This window comes from Python bivittatus, unplaced genomic scaffold (genome assembly GCF_059951505.1).
Source record: "Python bivittatus isolate LINGU-HERP-01145 unplaced genomic scaffold, Pbiv_v1 ctg000070_np1212, whole genome shotgun sequence".
Classification (NCBI taxonomy): domain Eukaryota; kingdom Metazoa; phylum Chordata; class Lepidosauria; order Squamata; family Pythonidae; genus Python; species Python bivittatus.
Genome location: NW_028277034.1, coordinates 10,930,300 through 10,953,409, shown reverse-complemented (window position 1 = coordinate 10,953,409; position 23,110 = coordinate 10,930,300). Strand labels below are relative to the sequence as shown.

Sequence of the window (23,110 nt, the reverse complement as noted above, 5' to 3'; positions counted from 1 at the left end):
TTTTTTTAAATTCCAGCATGGCTTCTACAACGTCTCAAAAGAAAACAGAACCAAAAAAAGAAAAATTACGAATGAAGGAAGATTGTTCAATGAAAAGTGGATAGATGACTACTTTTTTGTTGAGGCAAATAGCACTGTGCTTCATTTGTAGGGAATTTGTGCAAGTTTTCAAAGACTATAATTTGAAAACACATTATATGCAAAAACATGCTATACAGTATATTCAGTGCATATCAAGGATTGTGTCGTAAGGACACAAATTAAGGCAAAAATTTTATGCATTTCAACACATTGGCTAAACACAGTCCTGTGAACAGCGAAAAATATGCAGCCTTGCTTTTCGATTTGATAGAAGAATTTGAAAACAGATTTCAAGATTTCTGGGAAAATAATCTTTTGGTATATTTGTGACTCCATTTTCAGTCGACATAAATATGTTACCTGCCGATTTTCAAATGGAATACATAGAGCTGAAATCTGACATTCAACTTAAAGAAAAATTTGATCATGTCTCTTTACTGGACTTTTATAGGTCCTATCTTCCCAGAAACAAATATCCATTGCTTCACTATCACACCTTATTCATGTCATCACTTTTTGGTAGCAACTACATTTGTGAGCAACTATTTTCAAGAATGAACACACTAAGAGTGAAATTAGAACCAAAATATCTGATGAGCAACTTGAGAACTCACTGAGAATTGCAACTACTTCCATCAAACCAGGTATTGATGAATTAGTTTCTAAAATACGATGTCAAATATCCCACTAGTTTTATGTTGCCCTCTTTTCTTTTACTTCTATAATAAAAAATGTTTTAAAAATTGAATGAAGTTTTATTACTTAAATATGTTCATTTTCTATATTAGTGATTGCAAACTTGGGACCTGCTCGATGATTTTAAAAGACTCTGTGCATAATTAGGATTATTATGTGAGGACTTCTTGCTTATCTGTGGTGGCGGATATCACGAAAATTACACAGACACCTTTTTTTTTGCTCATGTTAGTGTTTGTGTATTTAATGTGCCGCCCAAGACAATTCTTCTTCTTCCAAAGTGGCCCAGAGAAGCCAAAAGTTGGACACCCCTGGTGAAGATGATGGAATCTGCTGAGATGGCTAAATTGACTTCTTTGATCAGAGAAAAGACAATATCTACATTTATTGCTGACTGGAAACCCCTTACAAACTTTTTGCATAAAACTGAAAAAAATGAACTTACGGTTTATGGTTTTGATGATTAGACAGAATAGATTATAGAAAAGAGAGTCATGTTGTAACCACAGAGTAAGAGGTAAATTTATAATTGTACTTATAACTGCTGTAAGGAAAATCAGAAGCTACTTTTTTCTTTCCTTTCTATTTTTCTTTCTTTTTTCCTTTCTTGTACTTTCAGCTTTCTCTTTGATTTCTTAGTTTTTCTTTTCTTTTTTCTTTCTTTATATTAGTTTGTATTAGTTTTTATCTTCCTTTTTAAAAATCTTCAGTAAAATATGTATACATATATATGAAATTGTTTGTGAGAAACATACATTAAATTTTGTATGAGAATTATGGGAACTATGAGAATTAGTTCCCAGCAATTTTTGTAGGAAAGAAAGTGTTTATCAAATTAGGATATTAAAAATGGCTGGGATGAAAAAGGACATTGATGATACTCCTGCTTGTTGCCCAAGTTCTTGAACCGTGTTCCTGATGCAGAGACAAAATATAAGGGCGTAATTCCAGACTCAAAAGTTATGCATGAGAAGTGTTCCCTTGGTAATTCTGTTTTTTAAAAAGCCATTACAGAATGAACTGCAATTATTTTGGCAGGATGTTCAGACAAGGTCTTTTCAAAGAAGCAATTTATTGAATGTAATAAGTTGAGGCAAAGGCATAATTGGCAGAACATGGAATAAGCACAACATTTAGCAGGACCTGAATTTATTGAAATGATTATCAGAAATTACTTATATTTGCCAGAGACCTTGCAACTAAAAGTGGAAAGGTATAGATCTGTTCTTGTGCTTTATTTTTGTGCTTTGTTTTCCTATGAGAGGGAAGCAATCAGAATGAATTTAGCTTATGTGATATCTGAGTTTTACTACGTTCAGAACATAATTGAAATAACAGCAATATGCTGATGAAAATAATTTGTATTCATGTATGAAGAAAAGCATGGATTTTTTGTTTTTTTTTAATACTCCACAGCTACTAATACAAGAACATTATTTCCCTCTATGACAATGTAACAAGCCATGTATGTATCAACTATGTTATTCAGAAGCTTCAACCTGTGTGATCTGCTGTGTTTCTCATGATCCTGTGATCAGCTGATCAGCAAATTGCAGGAAGCTATGGGGAGAACTGGGGAAACCATGAAGCTTGCTTTTTCCTCCCTGTAAATGAATTTAATATTACTGTATTCTTCCTGCTACTGATAATGGGAACACAAAATCTTCCCTTCCTTCATAGGAAAAGGGTTTCCCTTTCTTCACAATGAAGGAATTAAAAATTACTGTATTTCATTGCCAATAAAAAATACACAAAGTTGTTTTCTTGAATAAGAATACAATAAAACTCAGCAATCTTGCCCCTCCTTCCCCCACATATGTTTGTGCATGAAAAGAAAATTAGAAATACTACTTTGTACCTATTGAGGGCAGTTATACAGTTTTCCTCTCTGGTTCTAAGGCCATCCTCAAATAAATCTCTGGTTCTGAACTCTCAGTGAAGAAGATTGTCTTCCATCCATAGTTTATGAATCCATCCATAGTTGTGGAGATTGTCTTCCATCCATAGTTATGGAATATTGATTCCATATATCAATGAATATGGAATTTTCTTGTATTCCCACATAGAATGACAGCCACTCCTTGTTTAGCAATTACCTTGGTTAGTGACCATTCACAAATATTATGGTAATAAAAAAAATATCATTTTCTGACCAATGTGCACATTTACGACCAAGTTTCCTGTGCCTGACAACAAAAGCCTTCAGTGTGAAGCTGATTAAGGTCAGGTCAGTTTCAGGCAGCAGCACCAGCTGCTAGAGGGTTCTAATCAACTAATGAAGGGTACATAACTGAGCTTGTTAATTTGCGGTTAGCACTTTTTAGGGAAGTGCTGAGTGGCGGAGAAAATGAGCTCAGAAAGAGGTAACTTGTTTAAGCAATCTTTCCACCCTGCAAGGGGAAAAAAAAGGGGAAAAAACAGGTCAGGTACAAGACAACTTTATCTGAGACATCAGCAACCAGTGATCTTCGCAGTCTCTCTCAATCAAGTGTTCACTTAGAGACCATTTTGTTTAACAACCAAGCATTCATTAATGCAGTCACTAAATGAGGAGTCGGCGTACTATAAGCAACACAAGCTGGAAGCTTCACAACTTGAAGACCCTCCTATATTTGGGAATATCAAGAACAATTGATTTTGTTCAAATTATAGTAACTTAAACCAGTGACACATCAATAATTGTTAAACTATTGTTAAACTTAAGGAAAATTGTTCCTATGTTCATAAGATCTCCAAAATTTGAAAAAATATAATTTTGTTCTAGATGCTACTTTTTGAATCTAGGCATTAGATTCTAAAGCCAGCTCACTATATCAAGGAACATTAGCAAAGTAGCTATTCTGAATCTGTTCATTAATACTCAGGGAACCCCAATTTAAGGTTAAATGCAAATTCAGATGGCTGCTAGGTTTTATTTAAAAATGAGAGCTCAGCCATTAATTTCTCTGTGGCCAGAGTTCTAGGTATCACTTCCTGTTTATAAGAATTTTGTTTTGATTCCAAGAAGCCCCAACTGATTTTTTTTTAACTGAGGCATTAACTAAATGCTTAATTGATGAGAGTAATCCTGATAAAGCTGCCTGAAGTTTTTGTATGTACTTCTTATTCCTATGTAGAGGTTTACATGAATCTTGATTTTCTGGACTTCACATTCAATGGACAACATTCTGTTGTGGTTTACATAATGATGTCATTTGCATACTTCACCATTTGCATCAATTTACATCATTTGCATAATGGTGCCATAACAATACCACATCATTTGCATAATGGTGCCATAACACAGTCCACATCATTTGTGTAAGTTTATTATACAAATGACATACAGTATTGGTACAATGATACACTCTTTGACTCAACAGACTTTTGGAATAACAGACACTCCTTATCCTAGTTAATCCATTCAAATGTAGTTTCACTTCATTTTAGCCCATTTGTTATAAGAGTACAAAATTATTTATGGGAAGCAAAAATTTTATACTAGAATTCTGGTTTAGCAATAATTTGTTCTTGTTCCAAGGAAGAGGTTAATATAGCTGCCATTGTACATACCTTAAAGTGGAATAAGTTCTAAAGAGCTTAAATACTAGGATTTATTGATTCTAGTTCCAGGGACTATCATTTCACCTAGCCTGAAGTTCTAGTAACACAAAATGTGATTCTAATCCCAGAAGTCATGTCAATCCCAGGGGCTATCATTCCAATCTCAGATCTTTCACCTCTTTGTCAGTCATCATCCTTGCAGGGACCTTCATTCTATCAGTCAAAACAAGCAGCTCCAGTTGCTGAAGCAGTTGCTATGCAACACAGGTATCTACTACACAGTCTAACAAAGGCTAAAATAAATGGGTAGATTACATTACAATTAGGTCAAAGCACATAGTAGATAATTCCATTAACTGAACGCATAGGGACTGAAAGGGGAAATCAGACAATATATTCTTTGCTTTTAAAAAAATTAATTTTTCAGTAGTCTCTTATCAAAGCAGTACCAGTAGCAACTTTTATAATCAGGTTGAAACCCAGTGTAAGCTAGAAAACACAGTGATTTTACTCACAATTGCAAACTATTAAAAACTGGAATTATTTCCCAGAAATGTCCTGAAGATGGCATAGTAAGTACATTTTGATCTAGAGGTTTCTTTCCATTGGGAATGAAAACAAAATCTTAAAAAATTAAACTGCTATAGACGGTCCTCAAAGAGTAAACAGAAAAGGATGTTCACTCTTTTTAAAACAGGATCACAAAAAGTGTTTTAAAAGCAGAACACTGGCCATTAATTTCATTCTGTCTAAAAGATAAAGGATAAGTAGATGGAACTGTGGTAGACTCATTGTCAGCTATTACTGGTGAGTAATGTTTTTTTTTGTAACTGATAACACCTGATAACCCCCACACCATTGTTCAGTACAGATATTAAGCAGAATGTACACATCAATTCCACTTGGGAAAATATTTTATAACCCAAAAAAACCCCAAACCCTGTTTTCATTACAAAAGAAAGACTATTATTTTCTAATGTAAAATCAATGTCTATCCGGTGGTTACCATTTCTAAAGGCTATCTTAATCTTCTAAGCTCTATTTTATTTGTTTCTATTTTAACTTCTGTTTCACTATTCTTCCTAAATCCTAACTTCTGACTTCCATAACATCTGTGCTAGCTTCCGCTCTTGTTAAACTCTATTTATCTTGTTCCCAGTCCCATATATCACTGACCACCTCTCCCTGGCTATCTGCATTGTTGGGCTGGTCTTCACCAACAGCTCACTCAGCTGGACTTGACTGTCATGGTGTTGGAACTGCTGTGGTGCTGCTTGTCATCACCACCAATGTCACATCATGTCATGCTGACTCTTACTTCATCTGGTGCTTCTATCTTTGGCTGTGTAATTATGGCCCTTTGATATTGGCTTTTCTAGCTTTGTCTCCCTTGGCCAGTTAGTACATCTTGTTCCTTCTGGCTTTACATTCACTTTGGATTGCTCTGGTCTGCCACTTTATTTGTATCTGTTGATCTCATAGCAGATAGTGTAGTGCTGGCTGCTATTGTCACAGTTTCTGGCTCCTTGAAGCTATGTCCCATGACCATCACCCAACTTTTTCAGCCTTTAAAAGGCATCTCTTACCATGTCTTCTTGGCCCTTCTGTCTTCATTCCCAGTTATGTTTCTCTCACTTCACACTTGTGAGCTTTGCTGCATTCTTCTTTCTTTGTAAGGGTATCCAGTATAGCTGGTTTCTCTTCGTGTGGCTGGCTATTGGTTTGTATGACTAGCTGTAGGCTCTGACTAACTGTGGTGCACTATCATCAGCCCAGCCTTTTGAAACTCTTGCTAAGCCTCCTGGTCCCCCTACTTGGCACTCCATAGGGAGAGAGACCAACCACTTTTCTCTCTCTTCTGCCTTTATTGCCTTTCTAGAGACAAAGCCTGTCACAACTAGGCTTCTCCTGGCCTGTGACTTCCCAAGAACTTTCCCCACCTGGGCTTGTTGTTGCACTGTTGTTACTCCCACTTTAGCTGGCCTTGCTGCAACTAGGTTTTTCGGGAGTCTCTTGTCCAGCTGCCAAAGCCCTTTTTCTTCCCCTACTTCCCCTCCTATAGAGGAGGTTTTCACAGTCTTGTATAGGATACACACCCACAGAGAGCTGTAGATTCCTCTCTTCCACCGTATTTTTGGGTTTCCACTTTTCTTTTTCTAGCCTTATTCCTCCAGTATTCTTCTTTTCAGCTCTCTCTTTTTTTTTCTTAAAAACTTTAATGTTTGTTATTTCTTTTGGCCCTTGGAAATCCAGTGCTTGTGTCCACTAAGCAAGCCCCCTGTTTTAAACAACTGCATTCCTTTAAAGGGAAGGGCTCTGTTTTCTCCTTGGTAGGGCCCTTCTTAAATTTAGTAGTAGTTTAAGTTTAGTCATTGAGTAGAAATGAAAGGAAAGAGCATTACATTTTTTTCCTGACAGTCATCCTCTCACACCCCATCTGTTATCTCTTGTTAATATATAGTCTTCATCTAAATGCCAATTTTTATTAGGAACATTATGAGTATGGGAGGGAAAAGATTACCTGCAAAATCTTTGTTTTATTAAATTATAAAAATGTTACTTTTTAATATAAAAGAAGAATGCTGCGTATCAGCTTGAGTTAATGAGAGTTTTATTCAATACGTGTTTTAAAAGATAGCATAAGCATTGTTCAACTATGTCTGACTAACGAAATTATGTAAGTGCTGCTTGGGAAAATGTTATGATGGGAAGGAATATGGACAAAGAAAGGACTAAGAGAATAGGAAGATCTATTGACAGTGAAAAGGTATAAAGAGTGAGAGGCCCAATTTTATTTCCAAAATCTTCCACGCCTTGAGATAAATCTAGGAAAGAAGTCCTTTCACCACTTGAAATTTAATGTAAACTTGGTTTCTTAGTTGCTATTCTTGTTCATACTCCATATCTAATGTTAATGACAATGTACAGCCACAACCTTTTACAATTTCTGAACAAATATGAAGGTAAGTTGTAATGATAGATGTCCAATGGTGTCAAATCCTACTGATTCAGTTTTAGTAGAAATGAATAAATTAGTGACTTTTTCCAGCTTACATTATATCCTATGGTCAGACACCAACCATAGCTCTGATGACAATGCAAATTATGACCTTTAGATTACCCTAAATCAAGAAAAGCCAATAGCACTTCCTCGTATACTTTCTCCATTTAATTACTTAGTCTTAATGTTCTAGCGAAAACTTTAGCATAACTCCTGTAGTCTCCATCCATATAGGAATTTCTGGGCTTAGAAGGGATCAGAGTTTCTTTAAGACCAGAGCTAACAACAAACAGGGATGGAATCACTAGGTTTTCAGGCCTCAGCTAACTATAGATGGGAGCTGAGCTCTAAGATAGTTCTTAGCCTGTATAGTAATTTTTATTTAATTATGCATTTAACTAATATATACCCTATCCTTTTATTTCAACATTCAAGGCAGCTTACAACAATGAATACAAAATATTAAACAAAGTAAAATTATAATTAATATCAAAACTAAAACCAGTTATTAAAGTAATTAACAATAAAGCAGTTGACAAAATAAATTACCATCTTCCTAAATATTAGAAAAGAGGAACCTAACATACCTCCTTTGGGAACATATTCCCTAGCCTGGAAGTTACACAGAAATGTACCCCAAAATTCAAAAATACCTCTTTTGCTGATTTAAGTAACCACACAGGTTTATATCAGTACAGGCAGCCCAACAGTTAATCAGGCTGTAAGCCAGTGTTTCTCAACCTTGGCAACTTTAAGTTATGTGGACCTCAACTCGCAGAATTCCCCAGTCAGCTGGCTGGGGAATTCTGGGAGTTGAAGTCCACATATCTTAAAGTTGCCAAGGTTGAGAAACACTGCCCTAAGCACTTTAGGGGCTTTAAAGGTCAACATCAGCACTTTATATTATGTCTGGTAGGCAACTGGTAGCCAGTGCAGGTCTTTCAATACAGGCATTGTATGATTTCTTTATCTTGCACTAATGGCCACTTTTGTAACCTAAACAGCTCCCAAAGTGGCAAGCCTCTTCCCCTAATGGGATTACTTTCTACAGTAATCCCAGTAGAGGCATTCTCACTAGCACGTGGCACTATTTCTTTCAGCTACGAAAGTGCAATGATGAAATCTCTATGAACAGAGGCCCTACCTGGGAAATTGTTTAGCCACCTGGTTCTGCAAAGATGTTACCTTCTACAGCTTCTTCCTCAAGGGATGCTGGAGTTTGCAGGGAACTCTCCAATGTCCTGGCAGTTAGTGTGACCTACTGGAGATGAGGCCTGCCTTGTCTGCTCAGTGTGAGTATCATCCCTGGATTCTCCAGCCCACTTGATGTGTGCTCATTCTTAACTCTTTCCTTTATCATGTAATGTGGTTGATTCACATTCAAACATACACTTAGACCACTTTTAAAAAATGCCCCTTCCTTGTTACATAGATAATAGCCAAGTACCTAGAAAATGGTACTTGTGTTGTAACTCCCATACATCTTCAAAATGGGGCTACAAATGTTCTCACCAGAGGACTTCATTCAGAATGAGCATCTCTTCACATTCCTCATTCACAAGGGCATTTTTAGCTCCACTTTAAATGTACAGGAAACAGTTGTGGCATAATAAGGCAGCAAGATTGGTTCCAGTGATCAGAAAAAGACTTGACTGATGTACCTATGGTCCTACTGATTTATATACAGACTGGCCTTAAGAACTTTTCTACTTAGCAGTCAGTTTCCATTCCTCTAAAAAAAAACTACTGGAGAATATAAAAATATAGTTCAATTACAAATAAACAAATAAATAAATTCATAGCCATCCCTTCTTCAATGTATTTGTTCTGAGGCACTCAACCCTTACTCAAAGACCTGTGAAAACAAACCTTTCTCTCTATGAAAGCATGGCACTTTCTATATCATTTTATTGATAGCTCTTCAGGTTCAAATTTAAATTTAGTAGATATTAAGTTGTGTGCACTTCAAAAATGATTCAGAAAAGTGTCTCTTGGTTCTCTTGTAACCACTCTACTTCTTTGTCCTTTAAAACAGTCTGACTTTTTCCAGCCTTCTGGATGAGCCTAAATAAAAGGTGCCATTGCTTTAATATTAATAATGGGATTTCTTAAAGCAATGGCATCTCCTTTTTTTTTTGCAGGTTCAGCCAGAAGGCTGAAAAAAGTCAGGCTGTTTAATGAAGGGCAGAGAGGTGTTGAGCTCATAGTAACTCATTGCTGATGTTACCTAGTTGGGTAATGAAACATCTGCAAGCAAACAACCAAGCTCAGAGAGCACTAAGGACGCCATATATGCTTTTACTGATAGCAAAAGGTGTAACAATGTATGCTATTATAACCCAATGAAGGCAAAAAAAAAGAAGTTCTTTTTCTCATTTGAAGCAGAAGGCACATGGAAAGCTAGCAGGGGAGGCAGATTTTTTTGTTAAGGGTTAATCAGTATAAAGACTCAGCTAGAGACAAGGCAAGGTAACAGCAATTGGGGTTCAGTTTCCTGACATACAACTTGTTTTGGTGATTCCTAAAGTAAAACTAACCCTTGACTAAATGCTACATTTTCAGTAAAGAATGGCTCTCATAAAGAGGCTGCACCAGGAACTTGCCATTCATTTGACTCTTTTCTTAATACATGTGTGAAGAATTTGGAAACTGTTGAGGTGGTTGACCAGAAATGTTGGGTTGGTAGTATACCATGCTAATTCTAAGAGCTTTGTTGGTAAGAGTCTTCATTCAGAAGAATACAGGTCTCCCTTCTCTGTCTGTCTGCAGAATGTTCTAAGCCAATGGTGAAATGAATGTAGCTCTTAAGCTGAAGCAATTCATTCATTGCTTTTATGAAGAAACAATAGTTATACTGTATTGTTGAAGGCTTTCACGGCCGGCATACGATGGCTGGTGTGGGTCTTCCGGGCTGTGTGGCTGTGTTCTTGAAGTTTTGTTTCCTAACGTTTCGCCAGCACCTGTGACCGGCATCTTCAGAGTGCAAGGGAAGCCCCCTGAGCCCAGTCGTAGCAAATTTCTACATGGAACATTTTGAAAAACAGGCTTTAGAAACCGCACCCGCTACCCCAACAGTCTGGTTCCGATTTGTGGATGACACCTTTGCAATTTGGAGTCAGGATGAAGAAGACCTAGAGAAGTTCCTGAACCACCTAAACAGCGTCCACCCCAATATACAATTCACCATGGAAAAAGAAGTGGACAGCCAGCTTCCATTTCTAGACACGTTGGTCATACGCAAACCAGACCTCAAATTAGGACACAAAGTCTACAGAAAACCCACCCACACAGACCGGTACCTACACAAAAACCCCAACCACCACCCATGTCAGAAAAGAGGCATTATCAAAACCCTCATGGATCGTGCCAATCGGATCTGCGAAACCCAATTCCTAAACTCTGAACTTAACCACCTTAATTGGGTCCTACAAGCGAATGGCTACTCCAAAAATGAAATAAAAAGAGCCATCAAACCAAGAAAGCAACATGCGACTGAAGAAGAAAAACAGCCACCCACCAACAAAGTATTTGTGCCCTATATCAAAGGGGTCACAGACCCCATGGGAAAACTGATGGAAAAACACAATTTCCAAACAATCTTCAGACCCACCTGAAAAGTACAAGAAGTGCTAAAATCAGCAAAAGACAAAAGGGATCCTCTCACCGCCGCAGGAGTATACCGCATACCATGCAGTTGCAGGCAAGTATACATCGGGACCACAAAACGCAGCATCCATACCAGGATAAAAGAACACGAAAGGCACTGCAGACTACAGCAACCAGAAAAATCTGCAGTAGCTGAACATGCTCTCAAGCACACTGGACACAGAATCCTATTTGAAAACACAGAGATACTGGACAACACCAACAGCCACTATACCAGGCTATACCGGGAAGCCATTGAGATTCACAAACATCAGCACAGTTTCAATAAAAAAGAGGAGAGTCTAAAAATCAACAAAACCTGGCTACCAATCCTGAAAAATACAGCCTGCAAAAAGGTCAACGAACTCAGCTCAGCCACCAGGACATGTGAACAGTTCACACAATGAACTTGCTAATCACCCCCAGCAGCCCGTCGTTAACAATTCAATAGAAGAAAAAACCCTGCCTAATCCCCAGGAAGATACACACAGATTCTGACACCAAAACAAGCAGCCATTCAGTAACTCAACCCCCCCCACACACCCCAATCCCCCTTTCCCCCCTCAGAACTCTATAAATACCCACAGAAGGGTCACATCACCCTGGGCACAGAGAGAACTGCTCCTGTCTGTGCTCCTGCACTCTGAAGATGCCAGTCACAGGTGCTGGCGAAACGTTAGGAAACAAAACTTCAAGAACACGGCCACACAGCCCAGAAGACCCACACCAGCCAATAGTTATACTGATAGAAAAGAGAAAAATATTGGTATATAGCAACCTGAGGGAGAAAAATAGCATACTGGGAAAAAAGAAGAGAAAGGAAGAAGATGATAAATGCACTTGAAGTCCAGTGATAGAAAACCACTGTGAAATATACATTTAAAATCAGTTTTAATGATAATAAATTTCTGCTCCCAGTTTACTCACTGTGCACATGCATGAACACATTCAGATTTATTTAAAAAATTGGGACTTAGAACACTTTAAAGAGAACATGTGTCTTAACTCAATTGTATATACACAAGCATTTTTCCCCTATTAAAGACTATAGCTGAGTAGGGAAGGTTGATTCATGCAATGTTTTGCTATTAGATATGTCTTGCTGTTTTACATAAAACGATAGTGTATGTGTGGCACATGTATTTTGAAAAGCATAGGTTGAGGTTAAGCCAAAGCCAGGAACTTTCTGTGTGCCTAGCACATAGCACTACCTCTCTGAGGAAATTTGATAAAGGGACATATGATACTGGCATATGAAATCATGCGTGGTGTAAAAGTTGTAGAATTTTTTTCTCCTTGATGTTGAATTTATGAATAGAATCGTCAATTAAAATTAATTGCAGGCATATATAGGTTTGATGAAAAGATTACTTCTTTATATAATGCATAGCTAAAGTGTGGAATTCATTGCCAACAAATGTGATGAAGGCCACCAATTTAAGGGGCTTTAAAATGGAAAATGATTCGGCAACTGGACAATTAACAGTCTTAATGACTGGTGGCTATACCCAGAATCACAGGCAATAGACCTCCTATCCATATTTGTGAGCATCCTGAAAGCATTTTTTTTAACCCTTGTGTGATACAGAATGCTGAACTAAATGGGCTACCCATTTCATCCAGCAGGGTTTCTGTTATGTTACATCATACCATAGCACGTTTCAAGCTTCTAAATTTTGAGAAATTCCAGAGGAAATATAAAAGGCATATACATTCTTCAGCCAATCTTTTCAATGAAAATCCTTATCAATATTCACAAAGAACAGAGTGGCAGCAGACAGTACTTGGTGCAGCCTTCAAAGCAGGCAGTATTTACTGCAGCTACCTCCAGCTATAATCTTCTATTCCTCTGCCTTCCTCTGTCCCTGTTTCTGTATATTTGTGGCTGAACAAATGCATTGCATCTCCTAGTTCTATTATCAACCTATGTACATTTATCGGACTGTTGATATACAATGCCTTATCTGTACAACTATTTGCAAAGTATAGGTGCCTGGATAACTTGTCCAACCTGGCACCTCCATATGTATTGTCACTGCAGTTTGTAGAATTTCATGCCAGCATGGTCAATGTCTGGTAATTTTTGAAGTTGCCTCCTCAATGTTTCTATGAGTACTGAGAATACTGGTCTACTTATATAGCATATGTTTCTCCATACGCTATATTCAGGAACTCTGATCAGTTCAACATAAAGAGTACAGCAGTTCCAGTGCTAATGCTTACAGATCCCATTCCATCCATGTGTTATATAGACAGAGCTTCTGCCTTCATTAATCTGAAAATTCCAAGAATGTTTTGCCACATCCAAGTTGTGTTTAATGGCAAATGAATTTGTCCTTTTTCCTAAAGCCATTACTTCAACAGGGGCAATTTGAAATGGAGAGAAGAGTAAAAGTAATGCATTACCTTTGCGTAGAAAAAAACTGGACAACAGGCTCTGTTTGTATTCATTTGCATGTAATATGTAGCTTAGCCTTAAGTCTGCATATTTGAAAGGAAGTCATCCTGAATTCAGTGGGGCTTACATTCATGTAAACATATCTTTTGGTATATGAGAGTAGATTACTAAATTATGGAAAGGTTATTTTTAATTGTTTTTTTTTTTTTAGGTTTTTCTGCACCATCTAGTTCATGGATGGATAACAACAGTAGGTGTTCAACCATTTTTTTGCCCAAGCTTTTTCCATTGCACTCCATTGTCATTATAACACCATTTTCACCATTTTCTCAATTGGTAATACTTCTTAATATAAAATGGAATACAATTTGTTTATTTTGGATCTCTCTTTGTGAGGATAAAATTATAATTCTACATGTCAGACCACGTTTCCAGTTTACTGTGATAATACCAGAATCTATTGGATATATATTCTGTCTTTTAATGATCCAGTGCCATTTTATTGTATTTCATTTTACATTAGCCAAGGAAGCCTCGTGCCTTGTTTCTGGATAAATTGTAATGCTTCTAGTGTTCCTTTTTAAATCTGTATATTTAAACTTCAAAATAATTTATGTACTCTGTTCTAACTTCAGTTCAACATAGCATTTCTTCTTATTCAACTTTAGCATCCTAGTAAAAGGTTCCCTAGGTGGTGCCTTTGAGTCAAGTGTTCACTTCTGGTGACTGCCTGGATTCGTCTCTGCAGTTTTCTTGGCGAGATTTCGGAAGTGGTTTGCCACTGCACTGAGGCTGAGAGAGAAGGACTGGCCCGAGATCACCCAGGTGGCTTTGTGCCTAAGGTGAGACTATAACTCAGAGTGTCCCAATTTCTAGCCTGGTGCCTTAACCATTACACCAAACTGGCTCAAATATGTTGGAGAAGAACTTAATTCACTTGAACCTGAGTGCATCCAAAGTGAAGTGATGCTATATCCCTAACTTATAATGCAATCTAGCATTGTTGACTCAAAAGTAAGACTTATTGAGCTTAATTTCATTTTCTCCCCATAAAAATATTATTGGATTCTCTTAATTAGTTTGTAAATCTGGTTGTTTTTGACTTTTTTGCATTGACTCTTATGTGAAAATATGTGATGGTGCATGATAATTTATGAAATTCCAAATGTATATGTAGTTTTGTTCTGATATTTTGGATATAGTGTCCTACTGTTATGACTATGATTTAGAAGATTTTTTAAAATATGAATAAAATCCAGGTCCAAGTTGTTAAGAGGAGTAGCAAGATGGTCATCCCCTTTTTCATAATACTTAGAAATACTTAGAGCCCTCTGAGGAACAAGAGCTGGTGGTCCCAGCTTGGCATCGCACATACTGAGAGCAGAGCAGATATCAATAGTAGCTCTGCTGGATGTTGGACCTGAGCAACTGCTCCATAATACCTGAAACTGATATCATTCCAGCAACAAAATATTTATTTTGCTAATGAAAGTAATACCAACAAAATCATCCCTTGATCCCATGCATATTTAGGAAAAAAGTCCACATTGTTTCCAGAGTAGATAGCAAATCATTTGCTTGGTATGTATGACTTTCTAGCTTCAGTATGACAGACATTAATTTGAAATATGATATTTCAGGAAAAAGCCAATATTTCATGTCAATGGTTTATGAACAGGTGTCAGCATTATGACAAAAAAGCACCTTCTTCATTCAGAGTGATTATTTGGAGGTTGTGTGTGTGTGTGTGTGTGTGTTTTAAGCCGAATTTTAGAATGACTCTACTATGTTTTTCCTACACTAGAGCTGGCTGAAGACATTTTCCTTCCTTAGGAGGAAAAGGTAGCATTCTATTCCCCATTCTTTATATAAAAGCCAGCAAGACAGGGCCTTTGATCTTGCTTTATCACTGGTGACAGCACCCTTCATCCTGTCTGGGATCAACAGGCTAGCCAAGGCTGCTCAGGGCAAAGTAACTGCACAGTTCGTTCCTTGGCTCCTCGCTGCCACTCCCTGCCATCCGGCATCTGCTGCCGGAAGCAAAGCAGCTTCCTCACTTTGACTAATAACTCGCTATAGGTGTATTATAAATCCATCATTTTCTAGTACACAGGTTGACCTTGCTTTATGAAGGCTTTTGGGGAATGTAACCCTAGTGTAAAGTCAGGGAAGCCTATATATTGGTTTCACTGTGCATTTGTCTACGCCAAACTGACAGGCAAAATTGGTGAGAAGAGAACTATTTTAAATCAATGTAGTATCTCTCTTACACTTACGTCCCGGTTCTTATTGTATTTCCTTGACCCAAATTAAACAATCCTATTCTTTGATATTGTAGCAATAGTGTATAATATATAGTAGGCAATATGTTGCATTTTTTTGTACTTCAATGTAATGGATTCTTTATGTTTCTATTCTCCATTCTCCATGAAGTACCTTGATGCATTATTGGATCTCTTTTATGTGCATTACATAAAAGAATAAAAATGAAAACAATTTAAAAATGCCAATATCCCAAACCAGAAAGTTGAAATAGACTTTGTCTAAAAGGCGATTTATTTTATTAAATAAATATAGCAAAAATATGTGCAACATACTCAGTAACATTAATATAGCATTATAAGGTCAGTAGTTAAAATTACCAGATCAAGATGACTCAAACTGTTCTGTATTCATGAAGCATTGCACAGAAAGGAAAAATCTACCAGTTAACTTCTCCAGTTTGGAAATCTTCAGAATTATTCAAAATTCTCAGACAACAACCGTGGTGTCTATGAAGCTGGGAAATTTATTCCAATACATCTGAGGAACGGCAGAGTGAAGAAGCCTAAACTATAGTTTATCACCCCCATGATTAAATCCACCCATGACCATTTCATTAAAATCTATTGGCAGGGGGCTGGGGTATCTCTTAATCTGACCAAAGCAAGCTGTTATGTGGCTCCTCTCCTAGAAGTATACCTGACAATGGCTGTATCACAAATTTTATTGTATTTTGCAAGATTAATAAAGCCATCCTTTCTATTAGGTTATAGAACTGGTTTACTTTCTGTGTAGTTTGAACAATTTCTAAAGCTGTTAGTAGGGAGGCAGAATAAATTGCCCAGGATAAATTGTGAATGGCAGAGGTTAAGAAATGACAAAAAAGTTGTTGAAGGACCAACTTTTTAAAGAACCAGAGCGCTTGTCCTGTGCCTTCTAAATTAACTTGTTGCTTTCTAGTAAGGTGGATTACAGGGCCATCACCTGTGAGAGCCAGTGTGATGCTGTGATTAAAGTGCTAGACTAAGAGTGGGGAGAAACCTCGGACACAGGCTTCTTCCCACTCCGTGGACACAGAAGTCATCTGGGTGACCTTGGGTCAGTCATTCCCTTCCAGCCCTAATCAGTGTCAGGCTCTGTGAGAAGCCAGCTGAAAAACAAAACTCCTCATCCCATCATGCATTTATAGCTTTGCTATGTGAAGTGCAGCAAGTACAGTGTAAAATAAGTGGACTCTGCAACCAAGTAGAACAAATGCTAAGAACAGCAACAACTTGGCCATCACTTACATTAAAGTAGAGTAAGATTTAACCGCTAATGTGGCTTGCTAATGGAAGTAGAGTTGGAATGGGAGTCAATATACCCTAGGTAGCAAAATATCTCAGGCCAAACACAATTAGTTATTTCATTATATTTGTCTCCTGAGATAAAATAGAATAAAAATTTCATTGGAGAATTGTGTGCGTGAGTGTGTGTTTGTGTAGTTTCATTCCTGGTAAAAGCCACGACTTGACTTATATTCTGTCCTACACTACTGCATTGTAATAAATGTTAAATAACCTTCCAAGGGATTTTTAAACCATAACCATTAATGGTGCTATATAAATAATAAATCCTGCAGCATTTACTCCAGAGATAGCCTTGGAGAAAGCTCAATAGAAAGAGGGAAAGAAGAACAAAAAGGTCAAACCAAGATTTTACAAACTGCCTGCACTCTTAATAAATCTGAAAAGTCTGCTATGCTGTAAACAGCTGGCACACTAAAGGCAATAGCGGTTAAGTCAGCAAGTCGGTTCAGTCTAAAATCTGACAATGAATTGTCTCTTGTCCAGGTCACATCCTCTGACTTAAGCACGTATGCATTTAAGGGAGATGAATATCCCTAAGTTATTGAAGACAGATAAAACATTCAGGAGAGATTAAAGAAAGAACTTAAAGTTGTCAGCCAACTTGGACAGTTTTAGAAGGGGAATAATGCAAATTAAATTAATTAGATAAGGCTATTCTTAGCTACTAGTCATGATGTATGATACCCGTGCTGGAAACTATTGCAGCTACTGCTAGATCGGCCCTTGATATGTACTATATTATGTACAGCCAACCCTTTAGAAATCCTTTCCTTCTCTCTCTGTCACGTACAGAGAGACACCCAGAAACAAGACATACCTTCTTCAGATTAGCCCCATGAATCCCAACAGCATGTAATTTTCAGTACGGATGCATAACAGGAATAAATCTATTACCATCTCCCATGCTTACCTTAACCTGAAAAGGAGCAAATATCAGAGGGTATTCAATTACAAATTTTGTGCACTAAAACAAAAAATAAAAATGAACAATTTGAACCTTGTCTGAGGAGAAAACAAAGGGGTCAGTGATTCCTAGTGTTGCAAGGAGGAAAAATTCTAGTAGCTAACTGGGGGACAGATAGCTTAGTGGATTAAAGTTAAGGTTTTCTTTTTTAAAACTCCTTTTGGCTTTTATAATACAGGTAGTCCTTGCTTAACACCCATTAGTTTAATGAGTATTTGAAGTTACAACGGCACTATAAGTCAAAAAAGTGACTTATAACCAGTTCTCATACTTATGACAGTTGCAGCATTCCTGTGGTCATGTGATCACAATTAGGGCTCTTGGCAACTGTTATGCATTTACAATGGTCACAGCATCCTGTGGTCACATGATCACCATTTGCAACCTTCCCAGCTGGCTTCTGACAAGCAAAGTCAATGGGGAAGCCAGCAGGACGTGGCAAGTTGCGGTCACATGATATCACACTTAACAACAGTGGGTGATTTGCTTAACAGCTACAACAGCTACTGCTGGAACTGCCATCACTAAGCAGGTCAGTCACCTGATGTTTTGCTTAATGACCACCTTGCTTAGCCATGGAGTTCCTGGTGCCAATTAGGGTCGTTAAGCGAGGACTACCTGTACTCTGAAATATTAGTCACCCCATAAATTTTAGTAACTGTATTGAAAAAGCTAATTTCCTTCTCTGCTGGATAGATGAAATGCTAACAACACATAACCTTTCAATGACTTACATTTGAGGATTTATATCCCTTGAATATAGCTGAATATTACTTAGTTATATGCTGATTTAAATGCAGGCAATAGAGGCTACACCACTGGAAGCTTTAGAAACTCTGATAATGGTAATACCTAAATTTATGACTACATCAGTACTGTTCATAGAATATGTAGCCATTTAGGCCATGTGCTACTTCAGGTTCAATTTAAAAAATGCTTGAGAGACTGTGGGATGTGAATGTAGCCCTGTCTGTCATTTTAAAGCAGATCTGCCCTTTCCCAGATCCATGTGGCAATTGGGGAGGCAGCAACATCTCTATGGGATTGAAGTGCAGGACAGCCCTATTTGCCAGTTGCTTCCAGTAACACTGCACACCAGGAAAGGAGTTCATTTGTGCATTTACACGAAAGTGTGTTCTCATACCTGACATTCAGCCCAAGTGCATCAGTATTCTGTTTCAGATGCAGATGTGTTTAGAGCTGCAGAAAGGTGCAGTGGAAATTAAGAGCTTTGGGAGTATAGGAAAATGAGGAAAGAAAACTGAAGAAGGAAGAAAGGCCACACAAGGAAATAGTAGGACAAAGAATTAGCAGTAGACTTGTTGTAACCTAGGAAGTTCCAAGGCTGGCTGCTTGTTTCAATAAGGGCAGAACTGAGTAAAGCTCCTGAGTATATACCATATACAGCATATTTGAGATGATCTCTCCTCAAAAGGAGAAGTAGATGGAACCCTCTCATTAGCATCTGCTCTCTTTAAACAGTATGTGCATTTTTAAATAGTAGTTGCCCCTGCCTTGGGAATATAAGACACCTCCCAACTTATTAGCTGGTGAAGATAAATGCCTAAAACACACAAACACATATACACACAGAGCTCATTTTGCCTTTCCCCTTATCTCTACTATTTTTATACAGTATATATGAGGAAAGAAAAAGTTGAGGAGAGGGGGAAAACTCTGTCAGTGTATTTAGTAAACTTTCCACTTCACCCAGGCATTATAAAAACATCAGACTAACTTTAAAACACATGGTTGGGTAATACTTCAATTTGAGACCAATCAAAATGAAATAAATAAAGCACAACTTTCTCATTTCTCCACAACTTTTGTCAGGCAGGATGAGGAAGGAAGGAAGGAAGGAAGGGAAAATAAGTAAGAGGAAAATTTAGAAAATGAGGCCAGGTACTTCAATCTGGGTAATTTGGAGTTCAAAATCAATCTGAGATGAAGTTTGTAGACTGAATAAATGTGTTATTGAAAGAAATAGAAATTGATATTCAAGTATGTTTTTACCTTCTTCCCCCTAGCTCCTCCTCCTCCTATGGTGTCCTTTCGATTGTTAGTGGGTTTTTAATTTAAAACTAGAATATACCACTCTAGTTTCTCAATTGAGAATAGAGTTTAAAATGTTTTAAATAAATGAATGAACACTTTATTCTTGGCTTAAAATTGAAAAATCATCCAAGTGGTTCAACAGCCTATGAGATTATTCATCTTGGAAAGGTCTACTTGATTTGGGGCTTTAGTTATTAGCCAGGAAGCTTCCATAGGGTAGCAATCACCTGCATTATTTGAATTATTCTCTTGGGTGTAATACTTGTGAATGGATTCAGAAGACAACCAGGTAACAGCCCCAGGGGAAAAAAAGAAGAGAAGTGAATCATTATGGTCCTTAAGTGAGAGACAGGGAGCTCTTGGAGTAAGAGAACAGTGAGTGAAGAAAATTCTGTCACTCATCCAAGAATGGATGAGAGCCAGGTATAAATTGTAGAGAGGGAAGGAATGGAGAGAGAGAGATGGTGGATAGCAAAGTGGTTAGTCTGTTCCCTAGGAAGGTTGAGTGTATTAACTGAATATTGCTGTCAGATTTAATGATCCTCTTGAATCATGTGGTTGCCCAGGGCCGGCAGGAAGAAAAAAGTTTAATTAGCCAAGGGGGGTGGCAATGGAGGACAGGATAATGATAGTGATGGGCAGGGGGAAGTATGGCAGGAGGTTGAGGTGAGGGGACTTTTCCAAGGGAAGACAGATTGGAAGTATGATTCCAGTGTCTACTACAGCTCTTACCAGGCATCCAAATGGCTGGGCATCTTAGGGTCAGGTTGATATTTTTGAATGCCTGGCCTGGTAGACCTGGCATGTATCACCCAAACCTTTTGGATAAGAAGGGGGAACTAAGGCTGGGTTACTGGTAGTGAACCAGGCAGAAGCCTGAGGCAGGGAAATGGAGTGGCACTCATGTGAAACCCTGGCAGTTGTGAGGAGCACTGTTCTACAGTTGGCCAGGTGTGAGGTAGTTGTGCAGTTGAGCAAGAAGAAGCTGGGGATGTTGCTATTGTGCTGCCCTCCCAACTGAGATTTTCCTGACCTGCTTGATCTCATTGCAGGAGTGGTTGTGGATTTGCTATTAGTGCTGGGTCATTTTAATTTTGTTTCTCTGGATTCACAGGTGATTGATAATCTATGGACACTATGACAACTCTGGGCTTGTCCCAGATCATCATGGGCTAAACTCTGGCCCTACACTAAAAACTGGCCCTACACTGGATCTCATAGCAGATGACACGTGATTGTTATTATACTGTGATCATTTGTTTTGATGTATCAAGTTTCATCGCATATTATTATTGCATTGGCTTTACTATTTGCTCTCGTATGTTCCTTAGAATCTTTACAAGTGCATAAATTGTATGCATTTGTATTGCAAAGTATTAATTTCTTTATGACATATTTTCAGACATCTATTGTATTGAAGCTGTTAAAAATTCAAGTGGAAAATTCACTTAATAGATTGAACCCGTTTTTGCATAATTACACCATGAAAGTATAATAGTCAAGAACTAAGGAAAGGTGATAAATAAATTACTTAATTATTACTATATTTTATATCTCCCTTGGCATTTGGATCAGATAAGCCCTCAAGAAAACCTTAAAAAATTTAAAATACAAAACAATAAAATGCTAGTAGAAAAGTTGCATCTTTATAAATGTCCTAAATGCTGAGAGAGTGGTATCTAAATGGAACTCCCGAAGGAGGACATTCCATAATCTGAGAACAGTTCAGGAGAAGACCTGTACGAAGCCTGTATGAAGTGTCTGATGGGAGAGTCCTCTTCAGGAGGACATTTCCTGCAGATTTTAATGTTAGCAGACAGACACTGCTAACTGGGACAGACCCTAAGCTGCTTAAAGATTAATACCAACATATTAAATTGGACTCATTAAGCAACTAGTAACCAGTGGAAAACTTTTAGTATAAGTATCTAGTGATCGCTGTACATGTGCAGGGATAAATAAAAACAGCTTCCAGACACTTTTCAAGAGAAGCCCCAAATAAAGCATGCTGTCATAGTCAAGATGGGATGTAAATAAAGCTGTCACCAAATCTGTCTGCCTTAAACAGGGTTACAGCATGTGCATTAGCTTAATTATGTAAAAGCACTCCTTGCTAAGCTGCAGATCAAGCATGCTCAACCTGTGAACCTACTCTTTCACAGTGAATATCATCTGATCCAAACAGGTACATGGATACAGAGCCTATGAACATTCAAGCACTCAATATAATATCACTAATCTTAATCTGTATATATTGATTAATATAAACACTTGGCACATTCCATAAATTTCTTTTAAGAATGTTATGGCCTGCATTTCACCTACTAAAGGAGGCCTTAATAATAGTTCACTGCTGCTCTTATTATTATCAACATCATTATTTCAAGAGATTTCCAAATCACTGACTTAGAATTCAGTGCTGCCCAGATAGGAGTGTTTCTGTAATGCAAAGAAGGAAATGTTGATATTCACCAGATAAATACCAGCTGTCAAATTATTCACCTTAATCTGGCCTTTTCAAAATTAGCACACATCACTTTTAAAAACTAAAGCTATGAAGTCCACAGATGTTAGTGTGTAAATTATGAATGAACAATTTCCATTGTGGAAAGGAATAACAAGGAATAAATTTCCTTGTGGAAAAATCATCTATGAAGAGTCCTTTTTGTACTAAAATTAACTCAAAAACAATTAGTAAATTTAAAGAAAGACCACTAACTGGAAGGAACACACACACATAGCCCCAAGAAAGGACAGATTTCTCTTATAAACATTGAGAGTGTTTAACCGTTTTTAAAAGTAGGATAGTCGTTCTGATATAACTAGGCACAAGACTTTATCATACCATGAGTATTCAGAGAAGCCAACAACCAACTTCACTGTCTGATTGCTCAAAAGCTGAGTGCTCAGAAATAGAGGAGCTGTCCCCCCTCCCCCCATAAACCATTCCTGAGTAATCCAGGCCCAATGTACACACATTTACTTTTGCTTATTTCTTTGTTAGGAAGTAGAGCATACAGAAGTTGAATAAGCAAGTTCCTCCTGAATATGTCCAGGAAAGACAAATGGTGAGCTAGCATGATTGTAAGACTGTAGAATGTTAACTGCTAAGAATC

At 37.6% G+C, this 23,110-nt stretch overlaps 1 long non-coding RNA gene across 1 annotated transcript in view; it reads left to right on the top strand.

Annotated features, from left to right (window-relative positions):
- Positions 1–23,110, top strand: part of LOC148216841 (uncharacterized) — a 140,042-nt gene that overhangs the window by 81,367 nt on the left and 35,565 nt on the right. The window contains exons 4-6 of the long non-coding RNA XR_015794375.1: positions 13,576–13,614; positions 14,033–14,206; positions 22,999–23,062. This is a non-coding gene — a long non-coding RNA (uncharacterized LOC148216841). The remainder of the gene's footprint in view (positions 1–13,575; positions 13,615–14,032; positions 14,207–22,998; positions 23,063–23,110) is intronic.